This window comes from Carassius auratus, chromosome 6 (assembly GCF_003368295.1).
Source record: "Carassius auratus strain Wakin chromosome 6, ASM336829v1, whole genome shotgun sequence".
In the NCBI taxonomy this organism is placed as follows: domain Eukaryota; kingdom Metazoa; phylum Chordata; class Actinopteri; order Cypriniformes; family Cyprinidae; genus Carassius; species Carassius auratus.
The window spans coordinates 11,383,931-11,404,868 of NC_039248.1; the positions used below are offsets into that span (position 1 = coordinate 11,383,931).

The window sequence follows — 20,938 nt, forward strand, 5'->3', positions numbered from 1 at the left end:
ACATACTCTCATGCACTCAAACACAAAGACAGGCAGAAACTCAGAATGCGAATTGTTTTATGGTATCCACACAGTCCAGTGCATCTCTTGCAATATCTCCCTGACAGCAGGTAAGATGAAAGCCGTGTCTCTAGTAGTGAATCCTAACCATGCTCAGATTTTATATGTGATGGCAGGCTATTAAAGGCCAGTGGTTCTCAAACTGGACATGACAAACACACACACACACGTTTGTTTTTGTGAAAAGTGGGGACATCCCATAGGCGTAATGGTTTTTATAATGTAGAAACATTATATTCTCGCCCTTCACCAACCCTACCCCTAACCCTAACCCTCACAGGAAACTTTGTGCATTTTTACTTTCTCAACAAAAAAAAAAAAAAACTCATTCTGTATGATTTATAAGCGTTTTGAAAAATGGGGACATGGCTTATGTCCTCATAAGTCACCCTCTCCTTGTAATACCTGTGTCATACCCATGTCATTATACAGAGTTGTGTCCTGATATGTCACAAAAACATGCCCACACACACACACACACACACACACAAAAAATAAAAAATAAAACTTGTATTTCTTATCAATATACAATTTTATTTATATAAAATTACTCAATGTGTCTTAGACTTTAATGCATAAATTGCATTCTTGTGCAATGGGAGATTTGAAAAGGAGACTTCAATATGCCATCTGCATGCATATAAAAACCAGCAAAAAAACAAACGTGATTGACAAGGTGAGACATTTTTCCATTTATGTTCAAAGTAAGCATCTATTATAAAATGTTTTCACTGTCGTCTTTTTCCACAAATTATTATAATAATTATAATTATTATTATAATATATAAAATCTGATGAGAAAAACTTGGAAAAATATTCAATTTACCAACAAAGTAAGCATCTATATTCTCAATTTAATTTCAAGCTTTTGGAGAAGCCTGTTATTGATTTAAAAACTGAATGTAGCTTTGAGCATCGTGATAAATTACCCAGCTTGACAGAAGGGTTTCAGCTGCTTCTAAAAAGATTAGAGAAGTTAAATAGGCCTTATCGCTCAAAAATGGGCAAAATTAGTCAATTATGCAATTTTGGGCAACATAGCATTACATGAATTAAGGTAAAAAAAAAATAAATAAAATAAGAATACTTTTTAATCAAAATATGGCATGTTGCTCATAGAATTTAGAAAAAAAAATATTAACCATCGTTGATTTGACAAGGTCATACCAAGTAAAAAAAAAAAAAAAAAAAGGTTTGTGAGCATCTGGTTTAAAGCATATTTTCTTTAAAAGAAGGATGTGTATGAAGCTGATTCAAAGTCATATCTGAAGGTGTATGATTTACTGCGACATTTATATAAGGATGTATCTTGTCACATTAGCAAAGAAAAGGTCAGTCTTTTAAAAACTTTTTAACTGAGGCCCTTGTTCTCAGCAGAGAATGAGTGTGTCAGAGTACGTTTGCCAAGTGACACACTGGGGATTTGATGACAGAACACATGACTCTATATGAGCTGCAGCAGCACAAAGGGAAGGTAATGTTGCACTTTGAAAGTTCATGCACTAATTGGAAAACGGAGGGACAATGAAATAAGGATGGCTGTACACTGTAAGCTAACTAACTGCATTACATTAGACCAGAAGATGAAGAAAATGTTACAAACCAGGGTGTTTTTCAGCATGCCAATGCATTTCCTCATAATAACACAGCTCAAGAATCATGATGGTGGCTTCTTGCGAAAAAAAAAAAAATTACAAAATTAACAATAGTTCACACATTATTTACACTTCTAGTCTTCTAAAGCCAAAACAGACTGAAATTGTTTAAACTCTTATGCCCACTTAATTTAAATAAAAAATAGAGCAAAAAAAAATCTGAAATTGTAGTACAATTTAAAATAACAGTATTTTATTTGAGTCTATTTAAAAATTCAACTTATTAATATGATGACAAAATGGAATTATCAGCATCATGTGACTTCAGTGGCACATGATCCTTCAGAAATCATTCTAACATGATTTGCTGCTCAAGAAACATTATTTAATTAGCAGGTTTAACAAATGTTTAGCTACTTTATATTTTTGTGGAAATGTTCAATTTTTTCATGATTTTTTAAAGAAGAGAATGTTCTGTAAAAGCTGCTTTTTGTAATTTCAATTCCTTTATCTTTATATTTCTTTACTCTCACTTTTGATCATTTTAATCAGTTTCTTTTGTATCTTGTTGATGCATTCTGTTTCTCTTTAAAAAAAAGTTTCTCTTTATCACACTCCTCTTTATCCACTGTCTCCCATAAAGTACTTTGTAGATCGATGTAAACTCAGCGAACACAGTAAAAACGAGTCCCAGTTGGTTATTAAAATGTAGAACTTCAGTCAAAGCACTACAAAATCGCCCACTAACCAAAGCCTGTTTATCTCCACCCACCTCCAGCAAACTGCTTTAGGAGTCATTTTTAGAAAAGGCCAGATAGGCGTAAACATCAAAGCGAAGTGAAATAATGTGCAGAATAATCAACACCCAGCCATTGTGTAAAAGTCACTTTCACCATCAACCTTCAGAATCATATAACACTCCTGAGCCAGTCATTCATCTGCAAGCTTCAGCAGTATCAGGAAGTTCATTGTGTAACGCTCAGCGTCCCACCGGATTTTGTGGTAATTACATGAAACGAATATCTTAATTGTATGAATGTGTCTGATAGCTGTATATTTGTCCTGGGTGTAGTTTATATTCCTGGAACTCTTGACACTCTCTCTCTCTCTTTTTCTCTGTATTTCCCTGTAGATAATGAAATCGAGCTTTGTGGTATCCTTGCCATATCCTTTCTATTTCCGTTGGTGGTTTTTCACTAGGGAACTTGGAGTATTGATATGCGAACATTCAGAGCTCAAGTGATACCCTCCGGAGGACAGTTCTTTGCATACATGTCCCTTCAGGTTATAATGTGTTAAGTTAATATTACTTTAATGTGCTTTTATACTGTGTGTGCCTTTGTTGAAAATAAAAGGACAAGCCAAACATCTGCTTGCTTCCACACGTTCGGGAGATTGCAAGGATCCTCATCTGTCTGCAGGAAAGGGTACAGAACCCATCAGAAAAGGTCACAATTACGGCGGAAGAAAGTACAAAGAGACAAATTCCCTCATGTCAGGTCTTTTCCAGCTATGAGGATAGAAAACCACTGAAGAGAAATCTGTCTCTGACTGTGAGAGTTTGTGGCTAATGATGGTTTCAATTGAAAGACAACGAGGAAACCAGCCATCCTACTCAACTCTTTTTAAGGAATAAACCAAGGAAAGGTAGTTTCAACAGTTGGCATTGAGTGATGTGAGCAGCGAAGTTAAACAACTTCTTTGAAAACACAAGCCTCTTACTTTACAATAAGCTTCCATTAGTTCATGTATTAACTAACATGAATACACAATTAACAATACATTTATTACAGTATTTATTAATCTTTGTAAATGTTAATGAAAACACCGTTGGTCATTGTTAGTTTGTTAACTTAAATAATGTTAACAAGCACAACTTAAAATTGTAATAATGCATTAGTAAAATGCTGTAATAATAAATGCTGTAGAAGTATTGTTTATCTTTAGTTCATGTTAACTAATTAGAATAAGTAGTTAACTGATGTTAAATGAACCTTATTGTTATCAAATACAGTAAAAAAAAGTATTACAGTTTACAGTAATGTTCATTAATTTAAGTAAATTATTTATTTCTGTAATTTTAAAGCAGAATTTTCAGTCACATGATCCTTGAAAAAATTAATTCTGATATGCTGATCTGATGCTCAAGAAACACATTATTATCAATGTTGAAAACGTTTTTTTTTTTTTCAGGATTCTACATTTTCTTTAGAATAGTATGAGAATCAGAAAATATATTTCAAGTTGTAATAGGACTACAACAAAGCTCACGTCTAAAGAATTAAATAATAAGCACCTGCAAAAAAAAAAAAAAAAAAAAAAAAAAAAAAAAAAAAACCACTTCGTTTATTTACACAGATATATTTCAGAGGGTTCCGTTTAACCTGTCTTTTGTCGTTTTGGCTGTGACTGATAAATATAGTTCTCTTCACAAAGAAATGTCGTGCAAAACACTGACCTCATGGCATATGTTGACACCGCAGACCTGACAGATGAAACTTTAAAAATGTGCAATGTGCAGTATACCAGGTGAATATGGATAAGGACTAGCAAATCATTTCGAAATCACAGGTAGTTCATTTAGATATGGATTTGGACTAACTGATCGGTTCCTCAATACAGTGTGGCTGAAAATATGGTGTAAAGCAGGGGAGGGGTTTCGTTCAGTTAAGAATAGCCTACATGCGCTTTGAGAGGAGACAGGCAACAGTTCGGACAGCAGACCACATCGCTCCCCACTGTCTCCATTCACGGCATTTACTGGAACCGAGCTTGATTTAAAGGTAAGGCGATCGATTTCATTACTACAATGTATTTATCCAGATATAAATGATATGTTTAGGACATCTAAATAGCTGATTAACTGATTTTATTTTGTATAGTGCGGTAATAAGGGTTACGCGCTATTACGCGCTATTACGCGCCGCGCGTTTGCTGCGTTTTATGAGTTACCCTGGAATCACTCACCTGAAGGACACTTATGTTCCAGCCGTTACTCTACAGCGTTAACATATCATTCATTCTTCAATCTTGTGAATTGTTAATCAGACACGACCGAGTGTTTCATAAGTTTAAACTCGTATCTGTTAGATATGTTCGATGTAGCGTTCTAAAATGCACATGTGACAGTACGTGCGTGTATCCGACCTGGAATATGCGTCGTACATGGCGTGTTCTTGGACGTTCTTGAGACGCGTTTTTAAAAGTTGTACTGTTTTTTAACAGTTCTGCCTCCTAAAAGTGACACCACATACCAAAATTAAAATGCCGTTATTCCTCGGTCTCACGACGTACCAAAACAGTATTACTTCAATTATGTTGTGGAGCGCTATCTAAGTCACTACTCACATGCATTATATGGGGGAAAATGGTCCGCTATCACGACGCGACGCGACGCATCGGCCAGAGACGTCTGTCTGATGCATGTTTCAATGATAAAAATTGGAGCAGACGGAACGCGTCCTCTGTGAACCCCAGTGCTTTAATTTGGTATATCATGGTCGTCTTTATGAGATCAGATGGAATGTTACACTTTGTCATTGCCAGATGTACAGTGAAAAGTGCTTCAAGTTCAAGGCTGTTATTTTCTAGTTAGGTGAACAGGTTGTGTGAATGTTTTCTATCAAATTGAACAAGAGAACATGCTGCAGGTGATACCATTTCTATCATCCATTAACATGATCACAAAATAAATAATGCCCGATTTGATGGCATGCTGTCTTAATAAACAAAATAGTTTGTGTGGATGTTATATTACTTCAATTTCTGTAAATCCTCTATATTGCTATAAAACGTTTGCTGCATTTGAGTACTTGCCTATCTCCTGTGAATGTTTCTGGGAGGATGCTTGAGATTCCCATGAGTATAAATACCACAAGCTGAATACATAATGATTAGGACAAGCGTGTGTGCGCACTTGCTTTTCTGTATGTCTGATGTCATTCTGTATGGTTGATTATTGAAGTACAGCAGCCTATTTTGCCATATCTCCAGATGGTGTTGCGTGTATAACCTTCTGCCAACATCTGCTAATAAAGCAACTTTCCAGAGAGATAACTCTTAATGTATCATCCTCCCCCAACCAACCAACACACACACTTACCAAAGCTATGATTTTGAACTGAGAGCACACTGCACCGGCTTCTTTCTGCTGACTATTTGATTTGTATTAACAATAATAGTAAACTGAAAATGTTGGCCTAATTCACAAAATGTGCATATGTACATGAATTTGTTCCTTTTTCTAAATGAGCAACCGTTTGCCTGAGATCCAAACATTAATCATCTATTAGTCTGTATAAAAGATGTTAAGCTGATTTTTGAGGATGGCACTTGGTATTTTATTAGTAGATCTTGCTGCGTATGCTATCAGGCAAGAATGCATCCTTAGAGAGTTTCATCTGTTTGTAAGATTGTTTAGAAAGCCCTTATATGGATATAGTTTGGGGTGTGTTTTATGCAAATTATCTTAAAATCGTAGGCAGACAGTTGCTTATTTAGAATACTCCAGATTTATTGACATTAGAATGAGGTTCTGAACACATTCACATTTGTACACATGTTGTGAATTAGGTAAGAAATGTAACATTTTGAAACTTAGAATAATCTATGCAATTATTAGTGAATTAGACCCACTGACCCAAATTAACTCCTGTGAATCTTTAGGGCTATGCTTAATTTGTATTACAATAACATTCTTTCTTTCTTTCTTTCTTTCTTTTATCAGTTATTTTGCTTGATTTTTATGTGATGGAAAACCTGGAAAATCTGAGAATTAAAAAAAAAAGTCTTAGTTTAGTCATTGGGATTTATTTGGTCCATATGATTTTTCCGTTGTAAAATATTGAATATTTAAATACTGAATACCTATTTGGCTATTCGTTAGCTTGTGCCACGTAAGCAGAAATATAAAACAATTATGGGAAGTGAATAGGTTTAATTTTTAAATCATGTTAATTTCAAAGTCATAAAGGCTTGTCCACATCAAGGACAATTACTACAACAACAACAACAACAACAAAAGAAAACACAATAATGAACTCCACACCACAATTTAAACAATGATGACATGCAATAACAATATTGTCTGAAACTTTTTCAGAGGTGTTTTTTGATGAATGATAAAAAACGTTGACAGCCAATCAAAGCCACCAAACTTTAAAGATCTTGAGCATGTAAAGTGGTAGACAACAAAACATCAGCACATACTTTTAATAAACAGAACCTTAAAGTCCGTTCCTGTGGACAGTAATATGATTATCACTATAGCTGCCATTCTTGGTGTGAACTGCAATTAAATGACTGAGAAATCAGGGAAGTCCCTTTGGTCAAACATATGGAATTGGAGATTTTAGCTCTGGAATTGTCTGCTTGACTTGGTTATGAGTGTAGATTACAAGCCACTCCAGCTGTGGGATTGAAGTCTACAGGCCTCATCTCCAGCAAGGTGATAGTGATCTTAGTGATAGATGGTACAGTGCTGTGGTTGAGCACCTCCAGCAAACTGCTGTCTCCTCATGTCACAACTCACATATCATAAGCAGCTGCCTCCATTCGGGTGTAAGTCCACCAGTTCCCTTTGAAAATAATACATGCTTGTTATATATCACAGGATCCTTAAATGTTGGAAGGAGCTATGATTGTTTACACTGTTTACAATCAGCCAGATGCGACATATGTCTTCAATACATTGTTTACCCTATAAAGCTCACTCTAACATATTTGATATGCAATTTTCTAAGGCCTTTAATCAAACTGATCAAAATATGTCTGAAAAACCTGTAGTATACAATCTACTGCATGCCATTTGTCATCTGATTGATAGTGTAGGTCTATGCCTTTTAGAAGTAAAAGGCCTTTTAGTATCATGGGACAGAGAAATCTTTACTGATTTTTATAAATAAAACATAAGATAACTTTTTAATTTGTTAGTATTTTAAGATTAATACTTAGCAACAGTTGCAACATTGTTTTCTGAGTTTTATTTTATATGTCAGGCCTTGCATGGTTAAAATAGAAAATTATGTATTGGATCCAGACGTGGACCCAGATATGCATGTTATCTGACATTTAGCAAGCATTTCCCATGGGTGCTGATATGATATGCATTTATATGCATAAGGAGGACATTTGAAGGTACTTGGAGAGGACATAAGGTAGTTTTTTTTTTTGCTAGTTTTTTTTTTTTGCTAGTTTTTTTTTTTTCAGGAGATGTGATTCTACTGCCCTAAAAGCCAAAATATTCCAGTACACCACTAAAAACACTGGAAGGTCTGATTGATCGGTAAACAAGCCCAACAAGATGATGAAATGCCCTAATAAGAAGCACTCTCCTCAAAGAAACACGTTCCTATTTTTGCCAGAACAAAGATTGGCGCTCTCCAAGTGTTTCCCAGGGTGAGTTTTGAAGAGGAAGATGCTTTAATTGGTTCATGTTGAGACAAATAGTTTTTCCAGTAGAGTTATGGAGAAGGGTGCCAGACATGCCGTGTCCACACCTTGGTTTGATTTGTTTTGAAACTGTAATTTGCTTTTCTCAGCAACTTTTTTTTTTGGCGCCCCCCACCCCCAAACCCTTTCACTCACTTGCTCCGATTTAATGCTTCTTGGCAGCATGCGCAAGGTTCATGAATAAATCAGAGCCCTCACTGTCAATGCTTAGAGCAAGAGGGAATGGAATTATCATGTTCCGTACAGTTTTCATCCGAAAAGTACTTTCATCATTCTCTTCTTCCTCCCGTGCTAAAAATATTGCGAGTGGTTAATGCCACAGTATGTTTAAAAAACATGGCTTATCGGCAGCTTTTTAAATATTGACCTGCATCATATTTTTATTCATCCAAATAATAGTATTCGTTATCCATTAATAATCCAGGCTTTGAACAAAACAGCAACTTTCTGATATTCCACACAATATCCTGTAAGAAGGCTTTCGAATTGTCTTCTGCCAGTGGTCTATTTTCAACTGTACATCCTTTGAGATTACTGTGGTATCATCCTTTCTGAAAGGGAAGGTTTGATTTATGGTCCTGAGGAAGAAAAGGAACTGGTGAAAGGCTTGCCATTGTTCTTCCTGAACAATAGTATTACAAAAGGACATGTTTTACAATGCATTTCCATGTTCACCTTTTTAAATTGTTGCAAAATCTTCCCTGATATCTTGGAGAGTAGAACCAAAAAAACTATTTAATTGGAATTATTGGGAGCAGAAATGGTCTAGTAAACTATCATGGCACCAATGAAGTATGGGTAAAGAACCATAGCGCCATAATTAAGTTTACAGCTGCAGGCTTGAGTGGATTTACTGTTTTAAAATGCTTTTGAGGTCTTGTAAGATATTTGGTTTGGAATTTATAACCATATTTGACATAATTTTGGCTTTGTATGGCCATTAAAGTCAGGAGAACTTGTAACTCCTCACACACAATGGCGTCTGCTGCTTCAGGGGTCCATGAGAAAGTTCAAATTGAAGGATATACCCACCGAGTGTTTCTAAGATTTGCATGCAAATTTCTCCCTCTAGCCTAATTATTTTGCTCTAACAACTATTCAGAGGCTTGCGAGCCTCATTTAAACCTTTAAAGAGTTTACTGGCTCATTTTTTTCATCTTAGTTTACTGGCACCGGAAGAGTGCCTTTGGAAGGTTTTTTATTTTATTTTTTTATTTTAATTTTTATTTTTTTTCATAAAGTCTTTCTTAATTATTTGGAGTGCAAGTAAAGTATGTTAAGAGGATTATAAAGTTTCCTGTTTAATTTACATTGCATTATTTTTGCATTATGAGTAGAACCAAAGTTATTTGGCAAACTTAAAAGTTTCTTAGGTTATTAAACTTTTCAAATGGAAATAAGCCATGTTGCACACAAATATACTTCAGAAATGAATATAATTTGTTTGTTTTATTGCTTTTAAGTAGCAGTTTGTTAGGAATAAACACGAAGGGCTCCATCCAGAAGCCGATACAGTTGGGTGTGTGTGTGTGTGTGTGTGTGTGTGGAAATGGCCGTTGGCTAATATAGTTGACTCATATGCATAGTTTGTCGTAACTGAATAAGTATGAATCATTCTGCATCTTTATTAAACATGCATGTGCAACAACGTAGACTCATAAATGTTTCAGTGCACCATTTTTAGTGAAGTTACTGGAACATAAAAACTCTTACTGAAATTTCCTTTGTGGCTGGGCTTTCTCACAGGGTTTCTGACCCTTTATACACTTTATGCATGTTTTAGATGTATAACAAACAAAGGCCATTATTAATGTAGTCCCACCAGAACGTGCTTATCACAAACTGCGTGACACTGATTTGTATTGTTCTGTTTGTGTTAAGAGTTCTGACAAGTTTTATCTAAAGCGTTCACTCCGCACAGTCCCTACGTCCCACTCCAATGTGCAAAAATCAAGCATATGCCAGTCAAAATGTCATGCCAGTCAAAATGGCTCATCGGGCTTAGCCGCATTTCAGGGGATCGGAATGAATATGTGTGGACCTGTGTGCTATTTTTGTGTGTAGGTTAATTCGTCCAACCTTTTTGTAATGCAGTCATCTTCAGCCCAAGTATTAACATCACATTAACTCCGAATGAAATTTCTGAGCTTCACTCCACTGCGGAGCGACGGGGATGTAATTGAGAAAAATCCCACAGGAAACTGCTAGTCTCGTATTAACTTTTTTCATCTCTTGCCGCAAATAGCTTAATGTACCATTGCAAAATGGGAGGCTTCATTCATTTCAGTGATTCCCCATGTTACCACTCGACTCCAAATGTCCAAATCAATCAGCGTGGTGTATGATGAAGACAATGAGCCTCTATTTGACATATCTTGTAGAGATGGAATCCATGTCTGTGGAGGTAAATTCCAACATCATCATGGGTTGAATTACCGAATCCATTCTGCAAGGTAGACTGATGCGAGCCTGGTCACGGTTCACTTTACTGGAACTTTTTTCTTGTCTTCACTGATGAAGTAGCCTTTCGGGATGAGCAAACCTACATAATTTCAAAATCGATTAGCCAGTGGGTTGCCTGTATAGCTAGTCGACTGAGGAAAACCTAGTGTATTTGAATGGTTCTAAGTTAAATCGATGCATCAACATTGGAGTTCAACCAATAATTTCACTATGGTTTAAATCTTTGACATGGACTTATTCAGTCAATATTAAATATATCAAGGTTACATTTTCACAAATTGGTGTTTCCATTTGTTGTTGAAGTATAATTTTATGTAGAAAGGAGAATCAACAAAATATTATTTTAGCTGGGTTTTCACAGCCAGTGTCAAAATGTCTTCCTGTGAAGCAAAGCTTAATTTTCAGCATCATTACATCAGTCTTCAATTTCACATCATCTGTCAGAAATGATTCTAATATGCTGATTTATTATCAATATTGGAAACAGTTTTGCTGATTCATAATTTTTTGAAAATGTAAAGACAGACAGACAGACAGACAGACAGACAGACAGACAGACAGATAGATAGATAGATAGATAGATAGATAGATAGATAGATAGATAGATAGATAGATAGATAGATAGATAGATAGATAGATAGATAGATGCACAACACAAACAATGTATGATTAAAATGCCTCTATTCGATAACTTTTGTTAGTCTTTGTTTAGTCTATTACAGTTCCTGCATTCGGCAAAATAAGCTGTGCACCCAATTAATGTGCATTGATACTTGAGTCATTCAGGTGTAAATAATGTGACTGAAAGGAATGCTATAATCTCCATCTGTTGCCAGACAGTAAGCATATTATTTCTTATCGTATGGCTGTGACAGTCCTTTTATTTTTCTAAAAACCAAAAAAATGCAAATCAATGAAATATTGCACATGGAGCTCAAACAAACAGAATGTGTTAGAGACACCCGTGAAGTAGGTTAAGCATTCTCTAAAATGTGAATCTGTAAGATTAGGAAAGTGCTGCTGTCTGTAAGAAGTGGCATTATCCATGAAGCAGAGCTCAAATTTTAATTCTATCTTCTCTGTTTTTCCCCTGTATTCTTATTCTTTTTAAATCATATTCAGTTTTATATTTTTTGAGTTCATATATAGTTAGCTCGGTTGCTGCTGGTTTACAGATCTCCCTGGAATAAAATGGCTCATAAGCTAATAATAGAGTAATGTATAGAAAAATGTTTGAGTTTGAGTAATGTATGTAGCTACTGTAGGTGTGTGTCACATGTGTCTCAGTTTTGCCCATTTATTTAAGAAAATTCCGCTAGCTGATAGCATGTAAATAGCAAAATCTGTCACTCTAATTTAAATCTGGACTTAAACCTAAAAAATATAAAGGAAAAAGAAGAAAAGTAAAACAGAACTAGTTATGACAGACAATGGATAAGAAATAATAGTAGGCTAATTAATGGTAAACTTGTTGGTAACACTTTAGAATAGGTAACACCTATTTGTTGCTTATTAGCATGCACGCTACTAGATTATTAGCCATGTATTAGTGCTAATTAAGAACATATTAATGCCTTATTCTACTTGACCTTATTCTACATCTCTAATCCTACTCAATACCTAAACCTAACAACTACCTTACTAACTATTAATAAGCAGCAAATTAAGAATTTATTGAGAGAAATGTCATAGTTAACAAGTGTTACCTATTCTTAAGTGTTACCAAATTGTTATTATTATTATTTTTGGCAAACAAATCAAAATCTTGGGACCACAGATGTTTGTAGGGCCCACTGCTGGCCACAGGTCGAATCGAATGAATTAATCTGTGTTCTTATCCTTTTTATTTTTGTTAAACACACTATTTAACATGCAATCAGGAATTACAATAAATCATGTCACAAATCCCTTGGTGGTTTAGTCTAATGTTACCAAATGACAAACAGAGAAAATACACCGGAATTGTTCAGTTTATTAAGTGATTTGGTGTTTTTGTATACATCACCTGCCGTGTGCTTTTTGAAAGACGACGCAAATTAGCACTTATAGCGGTGGACGGTACTCATGGATCAATATCCCCAGCCATTAAAGAGACCACAAGAAAGGAACTGAATGCAGCTCTGTGTACTCAAACCTGAATTTTGCTTGTGGCATAATAATGAAATATCAACAGGAACTCGACAGTTTAAATTTTGCATGATATGTGTTACATCATATTGACTGGATGCAAAAATGTGTCTTGCCCATTTAGTAGTGAAAAAATATTAGATGGTCTGATCAACTCAAATTGGGTTAATATATGACATTTTAATCAATAGCTTAGGAAAAAGTCCTGATACGCATGTTAGGGAGATTTGAAAAGTCACCGTCGTGATTAAAGCTGTACACACTAAATAGATTTCTAATGAGCTGTTTCTCTGATGGACTGCTTACATCTGCAATAAAGCGAAGCCTGTCCCTCTTAGTGCTAATAATTCAATGAGAGAATTTGCACACTGTAACGCACTAAGAGAGGACAGAGGTGTGTGTGTGTGTGTATAAGGAGGAGTGTTGATTACCCATGACCATTAGTGCCGCAGCAATGGTCATATGGTGCCATTTCACTTGACAGCTGAAAAGGGAACAGAGGACAAATTCACTAAGAATGAATTGATGATAGCGTTATTTATTTGCATGTGCTGTCTGTTTCGTTTAAGTCACCAAAGAAATTGCGCAAATAATGAAACGTTGCAATCATGGCCAAAAATATGTGAATTCCATTTTGTTTATGCTGTGAGTTAGCAAATGAGTTTTATTAGGGGACTTTTAGTAAAACAGGAAGGGCTAACTATACATTATCACTGTTTTTACATGGCTATGTAACAAAAATGTACTTAAAGGGGGGGGTGAAATGCTATTTCATGCATACTGAGTTTTTTACACTGTTAAAGAGTTGGATTCCCATGCTCAACATGGACAAAGTTTCAAAAATTAAGTTGTACGTTTGAAGGAGTATTTCTGTTCCAAAAATACTACTTCCGGTTTGTCACAAGTTTCGGAAAGTTTTTTTCGAGTATGGCTCTGTGTGACGTTAGATGGAGCGGAATTTCCTTATATGGGTCCTGAGGGCGCGTCTGCCGGAAGAGCGCGCGCTCCCATATAGCACAGCACTGAGAGCACAACAGACTTCACTGATCAGAGCGAGAGAGTCGGGAAATGTCACAAAAGGAGTGTGTTTTTGGTTGCCAGGGCAAGACAACCCTGCACAGATTACCTAAAGAGAAACAGCATTAAGGGACCAGTGGATGGAGTTTATTTTTACAGAGCATCAACGGAGTTGTGTAAGTGTTTGTGTTTGTTCCCCTGCATTTCGAAGATGCTTGTTTTACAAACAAGGCCCAGTTTGACGACGGATTTGCACATCGTTTATTTCGCAGTCCCAACGAAAAAGGGTCACAATCGTGTGTTGGAACCGCATGCGGTGAGTGAAACGGCTTCAGATATCTCTGTAAGCACATCAAGTAAACAACATGCGATGTTGTCATCAAACTGCATGAGTAAAACTGCTTCAAATATCTCTTTGTTGTTAACTTAGCTATCGGCGCGTAAGCACATCAAGTAAACAACATGCGATGTTGTTATCAAACTGCACTTTCCACATGTACAGCTTAAAAAAAAAAAAAACGACAAAGTAGAACTTAATCATTTTCCAAAACCGCTAAGCAAATATATATACAGTTTCAGTACATACCACATAGAGCCGCTGTTGTTGCTGCTGCTCTTGTTAAATTTCAGCCTCTGGATCATAAATATACCCTGAATCTGACTGTTAGCAATGGTTTGTTTTGGTTGGTTTAGTCCTCAGGTAATGTCACAGCTTCCAAACGCTATCAGCGCAAAAGCCTACTGGCTCTCGTGATTCTTTAGCTCCGCCCACACGTCACGCCTACAGACGCTCGTGTTTTTCCGGAAAAAATCGGTACAGACTATCTTTCTCTTATGAATATAATAAAACTAAAGACTTTTTGGAGTTATGAAGGATGCAGTACTACTCTATAGGTACTCAAGATTAACAGGATATTGAGTGGAAACGAGCATTTCACCCCCCCTTTAATATATGAAATATTGATTTTAGTTGGAAAATGGTTGTTTTTCAGAAATATTTCACCACTGAATGCCACGATTGGCAAAATCAGAATCAAGTATTTCAGAGATCCATTTAATGATTCCATTTATGTTGTCATTCTTTAAACTTAAAGAATGTTTAGATACACTCTCTACCCAAATTGATAGAACATATTCACAAATATCTTAAAATTCCATTCCACAGATAGAAATTTGCAAGAGAGGGTTGTGCCGATAGACAATAGTATCGCGTATCAACGATAGTAAGAGATATCGAAAAATAGCAGATGTCTCTGTCGATAGTCAAGATGATATTAGGCTAATTCTCCTATTAATGTATTAAATAATAATAATTATTATTATTATTTTTATTTATTTATTTATTTTAGACTGCATATTATAATTCTGCTATCAAACAGCCAAGCTATTTCACTTCAGCACTGCATTTAACACGCGCGCGTGCAAATAATGATTAGAGCTTGTACCCGGTGAATGAGTCTTCATCTACAAACAGACGTATATCGTCTGCAGATATAAGGTATTTCATTGCACTTTAACAAGTAATCTGAATGGCTTAAATATGTGCAATATTTTAAACAAACTCTCACTGAGTTTAATGCCACAGATATGTTAGAATGCATCTCATTCTAGTTTCTGTGGCGGTGTGGCGGTCTCGTCATGGGGCACGCGGTCCAGAGCACTATATGACTGATGCATCAGTTAAATTCAACTTTACTCCAAATATATGAACTTGTTTTATGAACCTGTTTTATATGAACCTGTTTTGAATACTTTATATTTAACGTGTTTGTTTAAGTTTAATATTAGTGTTAAACTGTTGGACTTTAAATACACTATTGATTTTCACCGTTGACTGATTTTGCAGATCATTTAGACTTTCGTGACTTTATAACTTCCGTGCACAGATGCAGATGAAATTTGAGAATAAGACTATAATACTGAAAGAAATTTAATGATATAAGACTGTAATTCATATATATATATATATATATATATATATATATATATATATATATATATATATATATATATATATATATATATATATAATATACATATATATTCAATAAATGTTTTGTGTTCCACAGAAGCATTTTGGAAAGCAAGGTTTTGGAACAACATGGAGCTGAGTAACAGAGTTTACATTTTTGTGTGAACAATGAGTTTAAATATTCACTGTATGCCATTATCTCTCTATAGACTCATACATTTTGAACACAAAAGTGTTGCAACTTTTTATTGAAGTACTACTACATCTCGTATTCCATATGGTCTTTGACATTTTCTCTGGCCTATCTCGAGCTGTAGTCTGCGTGCTCCATTCATCAGCACCCGCTTGTTCTATCGTCAAAATGTCTCCACTCTTTATTTTCCAAGGCAACACAATGTTCCGCCGAAGTGAAAAATAACTCATGACATCTGTGATTATTCCAAACCTTTAAACTGTCTTTTTCTATTACACTTGCATTGGCGTGATTGATTTAACTTTATCTTCAGGGCCACAACATGCCTTCGTTTTCTCCGCAGTTGGCTTGCTTATGTTTGTAGCGATTTGGAGAAGCCTTTTTCTCTTTCTCCTCACCGGAATGGATTCATATGTGGCCCAAAAGCATGACAGGCTCGGCTTTGCAAAAAGAAAAGGCTTTTCTTTCTCTTTCTGTTGCTGGCAGCACTTCTGGTTCAAGACCTTTGTAGTAGCCTTCATTCCTCTGATTTATGCATTGTGGTTTCATTGAGGTGTAACGGAAAAAAAAAGATCAACACAAAGGCTCTAAAAGCTCAAAAAAATTGTCTTCAGATAGAAACCGGCATATCTAAGCAATGCTCTGTTTTAGTAGAAAGTATGTCCTGTAAACACAGGTAATTCTGAGGATCCACCGTCCTGCCATCTGCACCTTCACATATATAAATCACAATTTGATCTCTTTTTTTTTTTTTTTTTTTTTTAAGAGATAGCGGCCGTAATGCAGTCCCCAGCTGGTATTGAACCAGAACACAATGTTCTTGGCAAGGGGATCCTGATTTCCCAGCATGGACCTAAGATTGCAGTCCATAAATCATTTGGAGCGCCTAGTTGGAAGTGCCTCCTCCCTTTATTGGACACATTGGTTATTGTGCACCAACTTTGTCATTGGTATTGTCCCTGTGAGAAGTTGTAACTGTTTGTGGCATTGCCTGAATATGCTCGACTATATTACCTAGCAGAACGCTATTCGTCTTCACATCGCACGTATTGACTCGTAACTTTATATCGTAACACTGAAAATACAAGAGTTATGTCTAGCCAGCCTCTGGAGCTCATTTAGATTGGCTCTCGAGGAACTTAATAACTGGATTCTGTGTTGGGACCTTCTGGATCCCTGATGAGGATGACAGTCTAGTCCAGTGATGAAATCTGGGAGAAATCGCTGTAACCAGGATGGATGGTCCATGAGCAAAAGGTCTTGGAGACAATGGTAGCTCACATTCCACTGGGGCATAGAGATGATGGCTCATTTTTGGCATGGCTTCACAGAGTAGAAGCTCATTATTTTGTGCTTGAAAGAATCTCACAGATGGAGACTCATTCTCAGGTTTAATGTGAATGTTCTAAAGGACGAGTCCTGTACGGGATTCCCACGGGAGAGTTTTCATGGGTGAGTGGGAGTTTTTGAGAACAGTCTACAATCTACCATTATGTGGAGTGTGGCCCAATGTTTGCCAATTAGACCGTAATCTACCTGTATGAGGGGAAGAAAATTATTAAAGGAGACATTAAAGTGTCAAAGGACCAATGAAGGAACTTGGGGCTTAACAAGCTAACAGCTGTGGCCGACAACACCACAGACACACCACTAGGGCACTGATAACTAGGTTGAATATAGCTCTTAAAATGGATGTTGAAAGTGAGATTCGCTTTACTGATGAGCCACTTGTCGTTGTTTGTTTAATTCTTGTAATTTCAAAAATATGATTACTGTGTAATCATTCCAGTTCTCATATGGCCATAAACAGGTTTTCAGGACTTAAAATGGTGCTGGCAATTTAAAAGAACTGTAATTTCAGCCATAGCAGAAACGTAATGTTAGTGTCCTAATTTCTACTCATCACATTTCCATTTACAGACGTACAATTACTCGCCAGGCTTGAATCAGTCACTGAGGTAAATTGTTTATCTGGCAGAGTGTCACTTGAATATGCTTAACAGGCCACTTTAGTCAAGCGGTATGGGTGCTATTGGATTTGATATTTAAATTGATTGTGATGATGAAAGAAAAGGCACTTTATTTTCAAGAATATTCGTAATTGCTTAAATGGTTTAATGCTTTAAATCCTAAAATAGACCAAAATAATTAAATATCTAAAACTGATTCAAATAAATATTTGATATGATGAATGAAAACAGAAATATTGATATATTAATATTAAAAATATATTTTACACTCAAAAGACACTAATTTATGTGTGAAATTCTTCACTTTCAAGCATTAATTCCCTCAGTCTTTCAACATTTCAAATTCCCAAGCTTTTATTTAGGTGGAATACTACTGAAATGCTGTAAACTTCTGCAGGGGTTTGCAAACCCTCACTTTGGAAACCTTGATATAAGATATCAAGTTTTGTTTTCAGGGAAATCCCAAGCTTTTCACTATCGACTATTCTGAGCTGTGACTGAGTGGACAGTGGACAGGGAAAAACGAAAGTCAATTTTAATGATTTTAAGTGCATTCCAAAAAGAATCAGGCACCAGTAGAACACATGTTATTACATAATAACATTTTGTAACAAAACACAGATTTATGTTTGAGTGGTTATCAATAGATGAACATGCTCTCGAGTGCCAGATTGTGTAGTTCCAGCACTTACCGGCTGTGGCAAACTGGACCAGTATTTTGGAAAATGGAAATATATAGAGCAGAAAAGTCTTGGGGTGTTCAGTAGTTGCTGCAACAGCACTTTTGCATGCTCAGGATTACTTTCTCAGATGAAAACCAAACTTTTAGCGAATGAATAAAGCTAGAATTAATAGCCTGTTTGATACAACGATTACATTTTATAATATTTAAGAATCATGTATTCTTCATTTTCACCATTTCTTGCTTTTTATGTTTTAATTTAACTATAAAAAGCTGATGATAGCTTGAGCTGTGAGCTTAGCCTTCTTAAGATACAGAGTTTTTAACAGTAAAACATACCCTGCTGCTTTTATATGACAATTTTCATGGATTTATTATCATGAATGTATATTCGTATAAAATGCTTGTAAGCTTATATGGAGCCTACATTTATAAAGAGCATATTGCTTCCTTGTGGGCTGTTACTGACAACAAGATAATTGAAGTTTTTAGCATGAGCTAAACCCCACCGCCATTAATGGAGCAGAAACAAAAACGCAGTTTCAATTATATAATCGTCTTCCACCAATAATCCTTCCTCTCTTCTAGGGTGAATGAGTCTCATATACTGTAGTGTTGATTTTAGACCTCATCTAATTCCAAGCACTAAAATCTCATTCTGCTTTTGTTGGTGTAAAACAGCAAGAGGATATGAATTATAAATACTGTCTCGGCTTGAGCAAGTGCAATTTCGTCTACATGCATATCAATCCCAAGTGCCCCAAACAAATATGCTTGTCACTTTGCATAATGTATAAGTTACAGGGCAGACTGGTTGTGTCTGTTAGTGTAATGAGGAGGGTTACCTGAGCTCCCCCCTGCCAGCAGTGCAAAATCCGATGCTGGAAACTCAATCTCGTCATTTGAGAACATCAGTGTTGAGTCAATTTCGGTTTATTGTCCAGAACCAGTTGGTTTCAAGGACTAATTTTAAACCTTTGGAAGTGAAGGGTGTGTGGTTGGTTTCATTCAGCAGTGTGCTGGTTATGTGTTTCTAGATGCATTGGTTCGTTGACTCATGTTGTGGTTAGCAGAGAATTAACTCTAAATTAAGCCTTTCATATTTGAAGATCTTGAGAGTTATTTGCTTCGTTCTTGTGATTACTTTGAGAACTGTGACAATAAAGTCTCGGCATTAGTCCACTGCAGGGACAAAATGGACCACTCGTCTATATGCACAAAATTATTACACCAAAGGATGCATTAAATTTATGAAAAGGGAATCTAGAGATATTTCCATTGTCACAAAATATCCAGTTAATGTAAACTCCATGCATCTATAATCCTGAAAAAAGCAACATAACTGTTTTCAACGTAGATTGAGCACCAAAATAACACATTGATTTCACAAAGATTTCTGAAGGACACTGAAGATGTGAGAAATAGCTGCTAAAAATTCAGCTTGGCATCACATAAATAAATGACATTTTAAAATATACTAAAGTAGGGAAAAGTGTATATATATATATATATATATATATATATATATATATATATATATATACACACACACACGCACACGCACACACACACACACACACACACACACACACACACATATATATTTTATATATATATATAAAATGTAATCAATCAATATAAAATGTTTTATATATTATTATTATTATTATTATTATTATTATTATTATTACAGAATCTTTTGGGTTAAAATCCTTGTCTTAAATCCTTGGCTTAAAAAGTACAATTATGCTATCATTGTTGGATTATTTTGAAATGGTACTAGTCTGTAATGTAATTTTGACCAATAATTTTGGGGACTACAGAGTGGTAGAGTGGAAATTATTTCAATCACATTTCTTAAAGGTACTCTTTGCTGTTTTATGTACAACTCTTAAATTAGCACAAAAAAGGGGCTTCTGAGTGCACCATTTACCTTTCCATTTGTGTGACATAAAATAACCCAATGTCCATTTAGAAAAACACTCTCTGTTACAGTTACAGAGAAGCAACCTCTCTGTTCTCACTATGTAAATCTTGTGCAAACTTGTGTGATAACTCCACACAGTCAACTTGCTGTGGGAATGTATGTCTGAATGAGTCTAAGAGCTGACCTTGCTGCTCTGATGCAGCCAGATGGTTAAGTGCAGTAAACACAGAGAGGGTCAGAGCACACAGAGACCTCTGCCACATGGTGCAGTCAACACAGCGGGATTGCACGGATCAAGGCTCGATCAGGGCTCTAATGCAGATGGTTGTTCCTGTGGAAATCCACATCAGAGTTAAAGTTAAATATGGTCTGATCTGCCTGACTTTGACAGGTGTTGAACCAACTCAGAATGGTGATTCTAGAATTTGAAATAACAGAGAAATGTTCCCCTTACTTGGCCTGGTTAGTTTCTTTTACCTAAA

General features: G+C 35.8%; 1 protein-coding gene across 4 annotated transcripts in view; it reads left to right on the forward strand.

Moving 5' to 3' along the window:
• Nucleotides 1-4,054: 4,054 nt before the first annotated feature.
• LOC113096410 (contactin-4) overlaps nucleotides 4,055-20,938 on the forward strand; it is an 85,695-nt gene continuing 68,811 nt past the window's right edge. For all 4 annotated transcript variants that reach the window (XM_026261792.1, XM_026261808.1, XM_026261800.1 and 1 more), the window contains exon 1: nucleotides 4,055-4,438. The gene's annotated coding sequence lies outside the window, so the exon portion shown is untranslated. The remainder of the gene's footprint in view (nucleotides 4,439-20,938) is intronic.